Source organism: Mytilus californianus, unplaced genomic scaffold (assembly GCF_021869535.1).
Source record: "Mytilus californianus isolate M0D057914Y unplaced genomic scaffold, xbMytCali1.0.p SCAF_7, whole genome shotgun sequence".
Classification (NCBI taxonomy): domain Eukaryota; kingdom Metazoa; phylum Mollusca; class Bivalvia; order Mytilida; family Mytilidae; genus Mytilus; species Mytilus californianus.
In genome coordinates, this window is record NW_026262723.1 from 87,309,618 (window position 1) to 87,325,732 (window position 16,115).

Genomic DNA, 16,115 nt, shown 5'->3' on the forward strand with positions numbered 1-16,115 from the left:
AACGCCATAAAAATTAATTTACCTATTTTAATGGAAAGCGAGAAGATGAGGAACATTATACCATCAAACACTATAATAAATAGTAAGAGACAACTAAGAAACTTTAAAAGAATTCTGACAGGAGCAAAATTTCAATCTCAAAATAACAATTTTTCTGTGAAAACATGTAGAGATTCAAGATGTGGAATTTGCAGTAAAGATAATTATAACTGTCTTGAAACGGGTGGATCAAAAACATTTAAAAGTGGACAAATATTTCATGTGAACGCACACATGACTTGCAAATCCAGAAATTTAATTTATTGTATTACATGCCCAACATGTAAAGAAAATTACATTGGACAAACTGGCAAGCTTAGTGCAAGAGTACGTGTGGACCCACAAACAACAAATCCGCCACCCGCACTTACGGCAAATTCCACTAAGTGAACACTTAAGACATATGCGCCAACGGAAAATTTAAAATTTTCCCATTCTACAAATGTCGCCGCGATGATGAGGAATACAGAAAAGTTTTGGAGAAACGCTTTATTAAGACATTCAAAGCAAAGCTAAATGCGGAAAGGAAGTACGCAATTTATGCACAACAATAACGTAACGTCACACTATCCCGTGGTAACGTTACTTAGTTACATATCTTGATAAGTCCCATGAAGGATGAAAACGTTAGAACAATGATGCTAATATTTTATTATCTACTTACCTGATTTTTGTGGGTTTTTTTAAAGAATATACGAATCTGTACACGACTAACATTTTATTAATATATATATATATATATATAAACTATTAATTATACAGTAATATTTAAGATATATTACATTAAAAAAGTTTTGTTGAATTTCGTGCGTATTGTTCTTGTGAGGGGACTATATACGTTATTCTGATATAGAAGCATATAATCGGAGTAAGTGATATTTAGGTGAAATAAAAAACAAAAAATGATAATTAATATTACCTGTTCACTGCAGATGCAGGTCCTTATTGGATTGGCGCGACCAATCACCCAAATAGTGGGCCATGGAGATGGGACAATTCGAATACATTATTAAACATTACAGATTGGGATCAAGGACAGCCCGGAAATAGAAATGAAGATTGTGTGGCGTTACAAAAGGGAAATAGAGAGGTCTGTCGTTGGCATGACTGGTTTTGTTCATCCAGACTTGCGTTTATATGTGAATTTGCATTAACGAATTGAATTGGCATGAAGGATAAGGTTTATGTGTCATTTACATAATAATAGCATGTTTGTTCTTAAACAATTATGAAATTTATTCTGATTCGTCTGATGAATGATTTTTTTTCAGCGATTTTTCTCTTGGAAAAATTTTAATTAATAACATTTACATTCAAAGCCCTATTTTACATCACACGAATCCTCTTTTGTGCGATCTTTGAATTAATATGAAAGCAATTAAAGACAAAAACTGACTTTTGTGAAATATAATTGTAACGGAATACCAAAATTCTTATTATCAACAACCATGAATTAGGCTATCTAAATTTTGAAAAACTTGTTACCTAAATGTTGAAGTTAATTTCATTTATAAGATTTTGTTTGTCTTTTTCTCCTCTTTTATCGGAATCTTATAACATGCAGATTCATAACAAATTACATGCTAATTTGATATTACTGAACTCCCTCATATTTGTTATGTTCACAAAAAATCTACCCGGAACTATGTGTTTAATTATAGCGAAGTGTGTAAAGGTGTTAATATCAGTGACAATACACCTACGTTATGAAATTGCAGTAATTCTGAATATATTTATGGCCCCAGTTCCCATGTTATAACAGGAGACCTTAACATCGTTCTTGACCAAGACTTGAAATCATTCTTTAGTAAAGGACCTAAATATCGGCCCCGTCAATAATTAATTGGAATGAGTGTCGTAACATCATCCATGACTCACTAAGTACTTACTGCTCGAAATGGATAAAACGAGAAACAGCTGAAAAAAAAATCCTTAGATTCTTTTTTTAATTCCGAAAAGAACAAAGTTGATATTCGTATTAAACATTTTACAGAACATTTTACTCCTATCAAAAACCGAAATAACCCTATTTCTCGTATCAAACATACGCTAAAGAACTCGCCAAAGAAATTTGTTTTTAACTCTGCTGATAGGTCTGCTAATGATACCATTATTGTTTGACGTAAATTTTACATTGAGGTTCTGCAAGAGGAAATCACGAATTTACCAACATTCCAACTGACTCCATTTTTGGAAAATGACATCTTAAACAAACATAAACTTTTATCTACCTCTTTACAAGCAGAACTAAATACAATGAAAGTCCTAGCTATGTACTGGCTTCCGAAGCTGCACTAAACAAAAACCTTACAAATACAGATTTATTTCGTTTTCAAGCCATTGTTCCACTACTAAACTGCCTATTCTACTTACTAGTATACTTGGCACAATCAAAAACCTGGTAATAAATTATTCAAAGAAGGCATTTGAAAATAGTGGAATTAATTACTTTTGGAGTACCAATAATTCGTAGGAAGTACTTGATAAATTGCATGCTTATATTGGTGATTTCGAATCTGTTCAAAGTTTTGATTTTTCTACCCAATATACCACTTTGCCTCATAATCTCACTAAGAAAAAATGCACACACCGGATTAAATTGGCATTTAAAATTCAGAATGCGTATATATATATGTTCAAACTCTTTATGTCAAAGGATTTTTTAAGTAACAACAAACAAAGGAACTATGTCAATTGGACCTATTTTGATACGATAACTGCCCTTGAATTTTTCCTAGATAACATTTTTGTTAACATATATTGTCAAGTTATCGGAATTACAATGGGGACCACTAATTGCGGACCTGTTTCTGAATTGTTATGAGTTACAATTTATGACTAAAATCAGCAAAGATCCATCGAAACAACATCTAATACAAAAATTTGATAACATTTTTAGATATTTGGATGATATATTGGCTCTCAATAATGACAACTTCAGTATGTACACTAAAGAGATTTATTCTGCTGAACTGACTTTAAATAAAACTAATACTAACAATGAACACTGCCCTTTCCTGGATCTTGATATCTATATATTTAACGGGAGTGTTAATACCAAAATTGACGATAATAGAGATGATTTTTCATTCCCTTTTGTTAATTATCCATTTTTAGATGGTGACGTTCCCTTGTGGTGTTTATATATCTCAACTTGTTCGATTCGCTCGTGTATGTAACCACGTATTTGATTTTAATGAATGAAAACTCTGTATTACTGAAAAATCATTCCATCAGGGTTTTCGATATCACAAACTAGTTAAAAGATTTACCAAATTTTATCTACAAGCTTAAGGCCATCATTCGTAAATATAAATCAACATGCAGACATCTTATACGTTCGGGTATTTCACATCGAATCTTTTATGGTAATATTCTATACAAATCACAAAAATGTTGGCATTCACCTCAAAAGCTCACAAAACCTTAAACAGACTTATTCAGAAGGGATATATCTCCTATACTGTTATCAGGTCATTAAAGCATATTTTAGTATTGATATTGATTCCCTCATAGGGTCTTTGCATCTGAAATAAACAAATTTATTCTAAAACCAGTTGTTGGCATGATACGGGTTATGTTCTTCTCATATATTTTATGATGGTATGATTGATTGATTGATTGTTGGTGTTTTAACGCCACTTTTGAACGCCACTTTTGTGCTATTTCGTGGCGGTCAGTTTTTATGGGTGGAGGAAGCCGGAGTGCCCGGAGAAAACCACCGACCTTCGATAGGAAAACTGACAATCCTAGTCAATTAAGATTGGAGTCGAGTGCACCCGCACGATATGATGGTATGATACTAAACACCTAACGGGAGGATTGTTCTTGATTTTCATATGATGAAGACATAATCTTTCAATCATTTTAATTGAGATCTGGAGCTGACATGTCAGTAACTGCTAGTAGTCCTTTGTTAAGTTATGCATCATTGTCATTTTGCTTAGTTTCTTTTGTTACCTATTCTGACATCGGACTCGGATTTCTTTTAAACTGAGTATTGCTGTCTTTATTGCTGTGAGTTTGAATATTCTCTATTGACTAGTGGTATAGGGGAAGGTTGAGATCTCAAAAAACATGTTTAATCCCGCCGCATTTTTGCGCCTGTCCCAAGTCAGGAGCCTCTGGCCTTTGTTTGTCTTGTATGTTTTTTAATTTTAGTTCATTTATATATTTTGGAGTTTAGTGTGACGTCGATTTTCACTGAATTAGTATACATTTTGTTTATGGGCCAGCTCAAGCCCGCCTCCGGGTGCGGAATTTTCTCGCTATGTCGAAGACCCATTGGTGGCCTTCGGCTGTTTTCTGCTCTTTGGTCGGGTTGTTGTCTCTTTGACACATTCCCCATTTCCATTCTCAATTATAAATATTCACATTAACAGCAATACATTTTGATTTTTTTTTACATTTAACTATTTCAATTAGAAATCTTTCCAATCTGATAGATATGTTTCAGGACAATTGTAGGTCATTTATGGATATATAGTTTTTTAACTGTACGTAAATAATAGGATAATCTTGTAGCACGTACTCGGACTTTATTTCATGAAAATTATTAAAATTCCTTCTGTAAAAATACAACACATATACAATACAAGTTCATCGCTCCTACAGTTAAAATGAAAGTATTGTATCACTATTCGACAAACACGACCTGCATAACGAAATCATAGTGGAATTTTATTCAATAAAACAAATTGAATGACAACTAAATATTAATGATAAAACTTTACTCGAGTTACTTGTGTACGTTATTTTATTTAACGCCACTTTGTCCCAGGTTATAGTTGTCTTTTTGACATTGTTTTACATATTGTATTTATATTGTGTGAAAGATCAAATTTATTCGTTCAGTGTATGTTTACTCGTTTTGTTAATATTTCTTTTTGATCGAGTTAAGCCATTTCAATTGATATTTTATAGTGTGTCTTTCTATGTTGTAATGTTATACTAATGGTTCAGGTTAGGGAGAAGGTTGGCGCCTGTTAAAACGATTAAACTTAGTCATGAACCTGTTGTTCAGTGGTTGTCGTTTGTTGATATGGTTCATAAGTGTTTCTCGTTTCTCGATTTTTGTTATATAAATTAAATTGTTGATTTTCCTGTTTGAATTGTTTTACACTAGTCATTTTTGGTGGCTCTTTATAGCTTGCTGTTCAGTGTGAGCCAAGGCTCCGTGTTGAAGGCCGAATTTTGACCTATAATGGTTTACTTTTTACAAATTGTGACTTAGATGGAGAGTTGTCTCATTGGCACTCATGCTACATCTTCGTATATCTATTTACTGCTGCTTTTATATCTCCTACATGTTTTGTTCGTGAAATGTTCTTAATATTTTCCCATTTTTGTATCAATTTTCACACCTGGGTGGCTGTAGGCGCGAAACAAACCTGTCCGGATCTCTTATTCGTATCATGAATTTATAAAAACAATGTTTAGAAAAATGTTATTTCTTTTTTTATTCGAAAATTATAAATGTTTCGTCTGTATATTTATCAAATACATTAGAAATACATGACTGATACAGTAAATATTTTATTTCGGTTGACATTTTATTACATTTGTCATTTCGTGTCTTTTATAGCTTGCTACAGATGTATGCGGTATTGGTTTTTGCGCAATGTTGAAGGCCGTACTGTGAACTATAGTTGATAACTTCTGTTAATTATTCGGTCTCGTGTCGAGAGTTGTCTCATTTGCAATTATATATTTTAAATTATAATCCTGGTACCTTTGATAACTATATATACCACATCTTCTTAATATTATATTAATTTATCAGATCGACAAAAACACAATAAATAAAGGCAACAATAGAATACCGCTGTTCAAAAGTCATAAATCGATTAAGAAAAAACAAATCCTGGTTACAAACTAAAACCGAGAAAAACACATCAACTATAAGAGGAAAACAACGGAACTACAGAAACACTGAACTGCAACAAAATCAAACTACAACATACATTGAAATGGACTATTTGATAACAACTGCCATATTCCTGACTTGGTACTGGACATTTTAAGAAAAAATGTGGGTTGAACCTGGTTTTATGGATAGCCAAACCTCCAGGTTATATGGCAATGTTAAAAAAAATAACCGCTAAAATGACAACACTACGTCACAGGAAAACAGTACAAACAAACGCAAAAACACTCAGCACAGAGAAATACATAAATAAATAATATAATGGTACATTACAACATGTAAACCACAAAATAAACAACTAATAAAAAGATATGTGCATGATTTAAAGGAAACAACCACTTGATCTCAATTTGAAAAATAAACATTTTTATAGTCTCGCGAACGAAACATACTTACACCAGATGTACGTATTCATTTTCTATTCACACAAGTAAATTACTAAACGATTTATATTGAAATAAACCACCATTCGTAATACTACCCGGCAAGCATTGCTTAGAAACCAGCCAACTTCAGGTAAAACTTTGTTCACAAACTCCCATAATTCTTTCATGACGTCCCATATTCCATTGAAGAAATTAAACACTAGGTTCTGGACTCCATTCGTAATCAAATTTGCGATCCGTAACAGTAAAATGTAAAGTTCCTGAACAAGTTTGAAAGTGGAAGAAAATAAACTTAATTCCGCATGAAAAAATGTTTCAAAACATTCTACAATTTTCTGAAAACCCTGATTTAGCTGATTCATAAAATTTGTCACATTGATAAAAATTTCTGCAGTTCCGTGTGCTAAGTTTTTCGTTGATTCAAACCCATAACGACAACCGGTGGACACTGGTTGATACATATATCTAATGCCCATGTCTCCATAAACTAAGATAAATGGAATTAAAGCGAAAATAATAACATAGTTGATGGCCGAATCATCGCTCATTCTAAAATGGTACTGATATTGATGACTGTAAGCTGTGTCTGAAAAGAAAATAAGAAAAAAAGTGTTTATTATAGAAGGTGATTCGGTTTATAGAGACCTAAGTCTATTGGTTTATGTTTGTGAAAAGCAACAAGGAAGACAAACTTTTCGTATTGATATGTTCCTTTTTTTCATATATTGCTTTGGAAAATCTAAAAAAATGTTCAGTATTACATACCAATAAGCTCGACTATAAAGAGTTAAATTTGCATCAAAACATGATAACACAACGGAAGTTACTATATGTGATGCGTATTGATTTTTTTTTTCTTGGCAAAAAATGCAAAATAGTGTACATTTAATAATAATGTATTAAAAACATATTAATCCGCACCTAAGTTTTTTTTTATTAAACTTAGTTTGTAGACTTCAGATATTTGAATGTTTTTGTTTATTGAACTTGAACAGCTTCGGCTACGAGAAGTTGATGGTTAAATCAACGTCCTGGTAATCACGCGACTGAAAGTAGGTAGAGAAAAATACTGGTCGGCTCGGGATCAGATTTATGTGTCTGAGTTTTTTACATGCTTTCCTACCGTGTGAACTAGCATGTTAAAAATCAGGCTCAGTAAGTCGGCCTTGTACAAACAAGATGTCATACCAATGAGACAGCGATTGTGCAACAAAAAATACCCAACAGACATCTGAAGGTTACAATTTGGTTTTGTAAAATGGCTAACGCTTAAGTTGCAAGACATTAAAAGGCTGCAAATAAATTCAACAAACAAGACTAAATATATAATATAAAAAAGAAGATATGGTATGATTGCCAATGAGACAACTCTCCACAAGAGACCAAATGACACAGAAATTAACAACTACAGGTCACCGTACGGCCTTCAACAATGAGCAAATCCCATACCACATAGTCATCTATAATAGGCCCCGAAATGACAAATGTAAAACAGTTCAAACGAGAAAACTAACGGCCTAATTTATGTACAAAATAATGAACGAAAAACAAATATGAAACACAACAACAAACTATAAACCATTGAATTAAAGGCTCCTGACTTGGGACAGGCACATACAAAATGTGGCGGGGTTAAACTAATTTAATCGTCCCCCAAACCTGGGACAGTGGTGTAATAGTACACCATAAGAACTGTAAAACAACATAAAAATCAGTTGAAAAAGGCTTAACTCGTCAGATGGATACAAACAGAAAAACATCTAATAAAAACACAGAGTGGATGTGAATGGATACTTATACGAGGGTTGTCCGTAAAGTTTGAGGACAATCTCAATAAAATATTATTTACCCGTCCGAAATAAATAAAACAAGTATATAACCAATTTCCTGATTTACTGATAAAGTGTACAAAATTTTATTTCAGTACCTGCTTAAATAATCGTATTTTCATCAATTTAAAAATCATAAGAAACTCTCACCCGGAGCACCCAAACAAATATTTCCGACGTTCCGACGTTCGACGACGTCAGCATTTTAACTTTTCTCAACGTAGTCTCCTTTCAAAACAACACATTTTTTACATCTTTTTAACCAGTCATCAAATATTTTCTCAAACTGTTCTGTTTTCATTTTTAAGATTATGTTCATTACTTCCTGTCTTAGTTCAGGTAAATCGTCGAACCTTTGTCCACGGAGAAAAGATTTGATATGCGGGAAAATCAATTTTTAGATTAGTTTTTAGAGAAGTGTGGGCCGGTGCATTGTCTTGGTGTAATATCATTTGCTCTATGTTGGCTGCTAAATAAGGGCGTTTCTTTCTCAAAGCTTGAACTAAACTCGCATCAGTACCTGAAAGTACAAAATAAACGGACTTTTAATCGTATTGCATCTAAATTAAAAATAAGATTGATTATTTATTTTTTATTCTTTGATAAACACCTTCTTAAACTGTTTATTCCATTTTATTTAGGTTTTAATTATTAATATAAGATCATTCATTATTTTTAAAAGCAAATATTATGTTAAATAACTTGGAGTAGTATTCAGAATTAACAGTCTGGCCACGGGGTACAGCATGTGTCAGTAACATTCCTTTTCGGTCCATGAAGAGAATGAATTGATTTGGTTACCTTTGCCTTCTTTGGTGGCTGTGAGTTACAGTTTTTCCACTGACTTGACTGTTGTTTAGTTTCCGGATCGTAGTAATGAAACCAGCTTTCGTCGGTTGTAATTATTCTGTCTAGAAATCGTATGCCACCACGAGAAACTTTTTTAATAATTTAAAATTGATTTGACAATTCCACTCTTTTTGTTAAATGTTCTGCTGTAAGAAGTCGCGGTACCCATCTAGCACATACTCGATTCATATTTAAATCATTTGCTAAAATGTGGTGCGCTGTAGTCTTAGAAATGTCACACTTGTCTGCAACTTCGCGAACTGTTAGTCTCCGGTCACTGTTGATAACGTTCAGAACTTCATTTTTTATCGCATCTGATTTCCTGAAAGATGGCCTACCTTCCCGCTCATCGTCTTCCAAATTGTCTCTTCCGTCCCCAAACCTTTTGTGCCACATGAATACCAATGAACGACTAACTTTGCTATGTTTCTCAGACTGTTTTAAGAATTTGTGTGTTTCTGTTGGCGTTTCTCCGATGTCTACACAAAACTTTATAACCGCCCGCTGCTCCACCTTTTCCGTAAATTTCCTTTTTTTCAGTGATGCCGATTCTGGATTCAATGCTTCAAATCGAGATTTCTCCGCCATTTCGAAATGTTGACCATTCAAATTTAGCAGGTGTAACGTCAAGACTATTGTCGACGTCACAATGTAAGTTTCATGTATATTTTGGCGGATTTTGAAACTTAAAATAACAAAAATATGAAAACACCAGCCTGCATGTTATGTGATATTTTCGCGGTGCTCTGGGTCCCTATTGCTTATATTTATATGAAGTAAGTGTTATTATTTCGCATTTAAAATTGGACAAATATTGATATAACCGAACTAGGATATAGTTCAGGATTACAAATATGCAAAAAGAATTTACCTGAAATGCTATTTTTACGCAGACTTTAGATTGTCCACGAACTTTACGGACAACCCTCGTACATCCCCACAACAAAAAAGACACTAAGAATAGATCTGAAAGAACTCGCAGTTACTGACAGCTAGTTCAAAGCCAATAACAACTAATAAAAGCTAGAAGTCATGCATCAAAAACCACCACCAATCATCAATAAATAGAAATCCATAATATATAACAAACCTAACATAATTTAATACGATATGCAAAAGCTTGCATTTCCTATCACTATATTCTTGGTAGAGGGTTGATGCTAACAAGGAAGCTATACAACCAAGAGTTCAAAGTGGGGAATTTGAAATAATCCCTTTTTTACACACGCCATTTCGAGTTGGTTGACCGTTATGGAATATCTGTTTTACAAATGACAACGAATATGTTCCAATTGTTGTAACCAAAATCCCGTCCTCTTTTCCTCGAATGTGACCTACCTAATAAGACTTATCACAAGGGTTTGTATTTACATGAGCAATACGATGGATGCCACATATGGAGCAGAATCTGCTACCCTTCCGGAGCATCTGAGATCACCCCGCTTTTTATTCTGGTGTTCATTGTGCTCAATCTTCAGTTTTCTATGTTGTTTTTTTTGTTCTGCTGTTTGTCTTTTTGTTTATTTGCCATGGAATTGTCAGTTTGGTCTCGACTTATGAGTTTGAATATCCCTTTGGACTACAGAATACAGACGAAAAGCACGTCTGGCGTACAAAATTATCAGCCTGAAATCTTTGACGAGTTTAAGGATCAACAGTTTACTTAGAGCTTAGACAAAGTATCAATAATTGGTGGGATGAAAATTAAATCGTACTAAGGAAATAATAATACGATACAAACAGTGGAACACATTTACAAGAAAAGGGAACAATAATAACTGGCTTCAAAATATACTCCCAAAAAGTAAATATAATTATACTGTCTGGTCTCTTCGGCAAAATCGTCATTAACGGCTGTTTTGCTATGCATCTTTAGTTTTTAACCTGGCTCATCAACTTATACTCCACATCTGCTGTTATTCAGATTGAAAATAATTTTTACGAAGGATTCTTTTATTTATTTAATGTCGTTCTGAGGCAACAGAGAAATTAAAAGCTAGGTGTAAAACTTTTGAGTTTTTATTGATTATTTTAAAAAGTATCCTGCACTTGAGGATTTAATTTCTTTAGCAATATCATCCAATTACAAAGTTGCAAAACAAAAATAAAATTTCTTTCGAAAAGGAATAAGACCTTTTTTATGCCGAAATGACAACTTTAAGTTAAAAACTGTATGAAGATAACTAAATTAAAAAACTGCCTTTTATTTATCTGATGGTCAAAGTCAAATAACTCTGGAATGCCAAATTTGATTCTTTTTTTTTAAATTGAACAGTATGATGACACTTTATTACCTCGTTACTATAAAAATCTATGATTTATAATACAATCATAGACATGAATTAGCTAGCTCTGAGATCAACTTATCTTAATATGCCCCTTTTGGGTTAAAATACCATTGCAAATGTATTATATTTTGGCATAGATTACCAAACAAAGTTTCCCATAATGGTTACTTATACTCACTTAAATTTCGTGAATGTCTCAGTTTTTTATTCAAGCAATGTTTTTTGGTAGAAGGTAGAGATGGGACTATTTGAACGTTAACCACATTTCTTCTACAAATTGGGCATGTGTCGTTTAGTCGATTCCATTCTAGGATACAACTGTTACAATACTCGTGACCACATGGTATACAGCCTGTCTTATTAGTGATAATTTCGAGACATATTACACATGTTGCCATAAATCGCCACTACTGAAGCCTGAAAGAGACATGTTTAGGGAACCTGTTACATCATACTTTAATACACTAAAAATAAAAATAAAAAAACTGATCTTAAAATTTAATAATAAACTGATTGATAACATATATAGTGTTGTTCATTACTCAGCTGAAGATTCTAGTTCAAAAATGTAAACTTTGGTTGTTAAAGTCTGTTGTTAAGAAAAGATTTTAAAATATGATGTACTCGAAGACGTTCATATTAGCACTTGTTTCGAAAACTTATAAGATTGCTTCACTTAAGAATAAATACGAACAACATTAACTAAAAACACGTTTTTGTGACTTATACATGTAACATTAAATAGACAACCACGGATGTTTTCACACAAAACACTGACAACCGTGATTATTTTAGTTTCCATTAAGTAAATTCTCCTTTTTAGAGTTACACAGTACACGTGCTTAATTGTGTGCATTAGTGTAGACACATAATACAATTCTACAGAGGTTGTGTTCACCTCTGTGTCTTCTTTGAAAGACAGCAGTTACTGTCACATACATGTAAACTGCTCAAAGTGGGTTATATCAGCCCAAACACAGATCAATACAAACGTTTCTTGGTTGCTGTCACAAATGAGTTGATCAAAACGATACAACCAATTCAACTAAGTTTTCAATTGATATGAGAAATATTTTCTCCGTTCTCCGAGTCACCTCACGAATTTGACAACTAGGTATGGCTATTGTTGCATGCAACGCATGATATGCTTACACTTCCGGACTTTTGTCATCACTACATGTTTCAGGAGTTCGTATTGATTTAAGCATCTTTCATATAATGCCACATTAAATCTGCCTTATTTTGTTTAAATTCACAATGATATTGTGCAATGTGTCGCTACTTTCTATTTTTTTTAAGTGCGCCCTTTTCATAAATATGGTAAACGTGTGCAGCTAAATAGCAAAATTATGGTGGCATATTTCTACCATTTGTTACATATTTGCATATTGCAGATTCAGCTGCATTTAGTAAAATATGTTTGCAAATACAATTCTTTAGATATTATTAGTAAGTGCTAAGAAAATATCCAACGGTAAAGCAACAAAAGTAAAGACCACAAAAATATTTTCCTATCAAAATTTTAATAAAGTTCCTGTTCAAAATCTTCTGTAGCAGTAATGCACTTAAAACTCAAAATGCTGCATAACATCACAATGAGAATACTTCAAACATACCGTGTTTTTGTTTGTTTTTTTTTTTTGTTGTTTGTTTTTTTGATAGGTGTGCAAAATCATTTGATTTTAACTGGGGAAAAAAGGGATCTTGACCATAACAAGCTATTTCTGTCATTTCTCTAAAAAGAAATCTGCTGAATCGACATGAATGTCAAATGTAAATATCTTTTAATATTCATTAAAACTGGAGATTTTTTTTTTAGGGAAACGGAGAAGTTCGAAAATAGACAATTTAAACAAGTTAACATTGTGAAATTTTTCGCATATGGACAAACATTTCCAGCTGTTATGTGTGTTTCTAGCTACAATAGTTTGCTAGTAGCTCTTTGCAAAAATGTATGACATTTCCGAGTTTCAAAGGGGACCTAAATATTTTTTGTCGATTATATTTATCATTGCATCTACTGGAAAAGAAATTGATGATTACTGAATTCTCTATTCGATAGTTTTTCAAGGAAAAAAAACGCTTTTATAATATTTGTTAATGTGAAAATTTGAACATACTCAAGTTTTCACAATATATCACAATTTTTTTTAACTAAAACTTTGTTTAATAAAAAATAATTTGATTGTCAAAATTTTTCAAGCATTTTTTAAAATTTAGATCCTTGACCTTTTTATTTTAGAGCACAATATTCCATTTATGATTTTCATACATCGCAATGAAATGAATGATTGTATATTTGGGATTTATCAGTTGAAAAGGGGAGACGAAATCATTTTATAGGAGCTAAAGGGTTTACAGCAATACGATAGCAATTATAACGACAAAATCCAACCAAAATCAAAACGGTCTTTAAACAATTAAGTCTAAAGAGACGGTACCGTTCGCCTAGGTATATGTGCATCTTCAACAAAGAAAATTCTCCAACATTATAGACTGGAATAGAATTCATGACAATAATATATTTTTTGTTGATCGTGTAATGCTGGTCTTTTTTTTTCGGTTTACAGTTTCTCTCTTTCTTGTTAAGTATTTGCATAAAAATTGTCATTAAAGGGCAATCACTCTTGTAAATTAAAAATAAGAAGATGTGGTATGATTTCCACTGAGACAACTCTCCAACAGTACGACTTTCAACAATGAGCAAAATCCATACCGCATAGTCAGCTATAAAAGGCCCTGAAATGACAAATGTTAAACAATTCAAACGAGAAAACTAACAGCCTAATTTATGTACAATATAATGAACGAAAAACAAATATGATATACGGCAACAAATGACAACCACTGAAGTATAGGCTCCTGACATGAGACAGGCAAATACAGAATGTGGCGGGGTTAAACTAGTTTGTTGGCGCCAACCCTTCCCCTAACCTGGGACAGTGGTGTTACGGCACAATATAAACAAACTATGCAAAACAATAAACAAAAAAAAACAAAAAGCAAAAACCGACAACCACTCAATAACAGGCTCCTGACTAGGGAGAGGCAGATTTAGAATGCGGCGGAGTTAAACTAGTTTGAAGGCGCCAACCCTCCCCTAACCTGGGACAGTAGTGTTACAGTACAACATAAGAACAAACTATAAAAATCAGTTGAAAAGGGCTTAACTGATCAGATGGATACAAATAGAAATACATCTAACAAAAACACAAGGTGGACGTGGCAACAAAAAGACACTAATGACTACTAACGATTTCGGCAAAATTTGCCTTATGTGTAAACATTGTCTTGCTGATCAACTTTTAGTATTTAAAGTGTCTATATATCTTTTATAAATTTCACGATAATAGGCAAAAACGCAAAGTAAGATGGTCAATATCGTCATTAAAAATTAGAAGTCGACAGACGATTTTGGCCACGTTGACTTATTTGTAGATCTTGTCTTGATGATCATTTTTAAAATATCTATCTATCTATTATTGTTATCAAGATTGTTTATAGTTTTCACGATCATAGACAAGTATGATCGCTACTCTGTTTCAAAATAACAAGCTTTTTAAAAGACTGTTATAAATTGGATAGTATATAAAGAATAGAACTAAAAGAGCAGAAAAAAATTAAGGGTCCGTGACATTTTCAAGATATAAGCCATTAAAAAATTGGCGGGAAATGATTCTCTCTAGATTTTTCTTACAATTAACATTGGCACTTTTTTCTTTCAAAAACTATGAAAAAATAACAAGGATTTAATTTAACGGCTATAAAAATCGTACGACAGTTTTGACGTAAATGGACAGTTGGTAGAAGACATCATAATGAACATGTGTGTCCCTGTCAAATTTTCTCTATTCATAGCGATTTTCATGATAATAGATAAAACTTTCATTTTACCCCTATGTTCTATTTTTAGCCATGTCGTCCATCTTGGTTGACAGCCGAGGTCATCGGACACGTTTTTAAAGTATATACCTTTACAATGATTGTGGCCAAGTTTTGTTATATTTGGCTCAGTAGTTTCAGAGAAGATTTATTAAAATATAACGGACAATGACGACGGTCGACGGACGCCACGTGATGAGAAAAACTCACTTGGGGTGTAGGAAAAATATCTAAGACTATCCAAAATACCCTCATTTTCTAGTGGCAGTCAAAGTTTTCCGCCCTTCATCCAGGTCGACTTACTTTTCAGGACCTACCTATTTTATTGTCTTTCCGTCGTTTTTTTTTCATTTTTTGGCATGGCTGTGTCAATATGTTTTCGGCTTATGATTTTGATTATCCCTTTGATTTCATTCGCCTTTCTTTTATACGTTCTCGTCTTAAATACGATTGATATGTTTTCCACTTGACGGCTAGCAAGAAATAGAGACAGTCTGCCATGCTATATGTAAAGTTCTAAATCTTACAGAGTCTGAAGTAGGGGGTAATGATTTAAAAAATACACCAGACATTTTTTCTATCTTATTACTAGTGTAAATATTTTCCATAACTGCTTCCATATAAACTCATCATAGATACCAATATAAACGATTTGTACGCCAGACGCGGGTTTTGTCTACAAAAGACTCATCAGTGCCGCTCGAAACAAAAAAGTTAAAAAGGCCAAGAAAATAAGAAACATATTTTAAATTATGCACCTTTTTTATTTCCCTGTTCAAGCTAGTGGTCATCCTTTTTGGTAGCTTCACTGTGCATGTTTTTTATGGTGTCTTATGCTTTTACTACATATTGCCTAGATATGCAAAGCGGAAATTAATGCAAACGTTAAACTGATTAATCTCACCACATTCTGTGA

The 16,115-nt window shown here is 32.9% G+C and overlaps 1 long non-coding RNA gene across 1 annotated transcript; it reads right to left on the reverse strand.

Annotated features, from left to right (window-relative positions):
• Nucleotides 1-6,198: 6,198 nt before the first annotated feature.
• LOC127708783 (uncharacterized) lies at nucleotides 6,199-13,125 on the reverse strand. Its single transcript, XR_007985382.1, has 2 exons — nucleotides 11,496-13,125; nucleotides 6,199-6,937 (listed from the first exon to the last, which is right to left on the reverse strand). It is a non-coding gene; the product is annotated as an uncharacterized LOC127708783 (long non-coding RNA).
• Nucleotides 13,126-16,115: the final 2,990 nt, after the last annotated feature.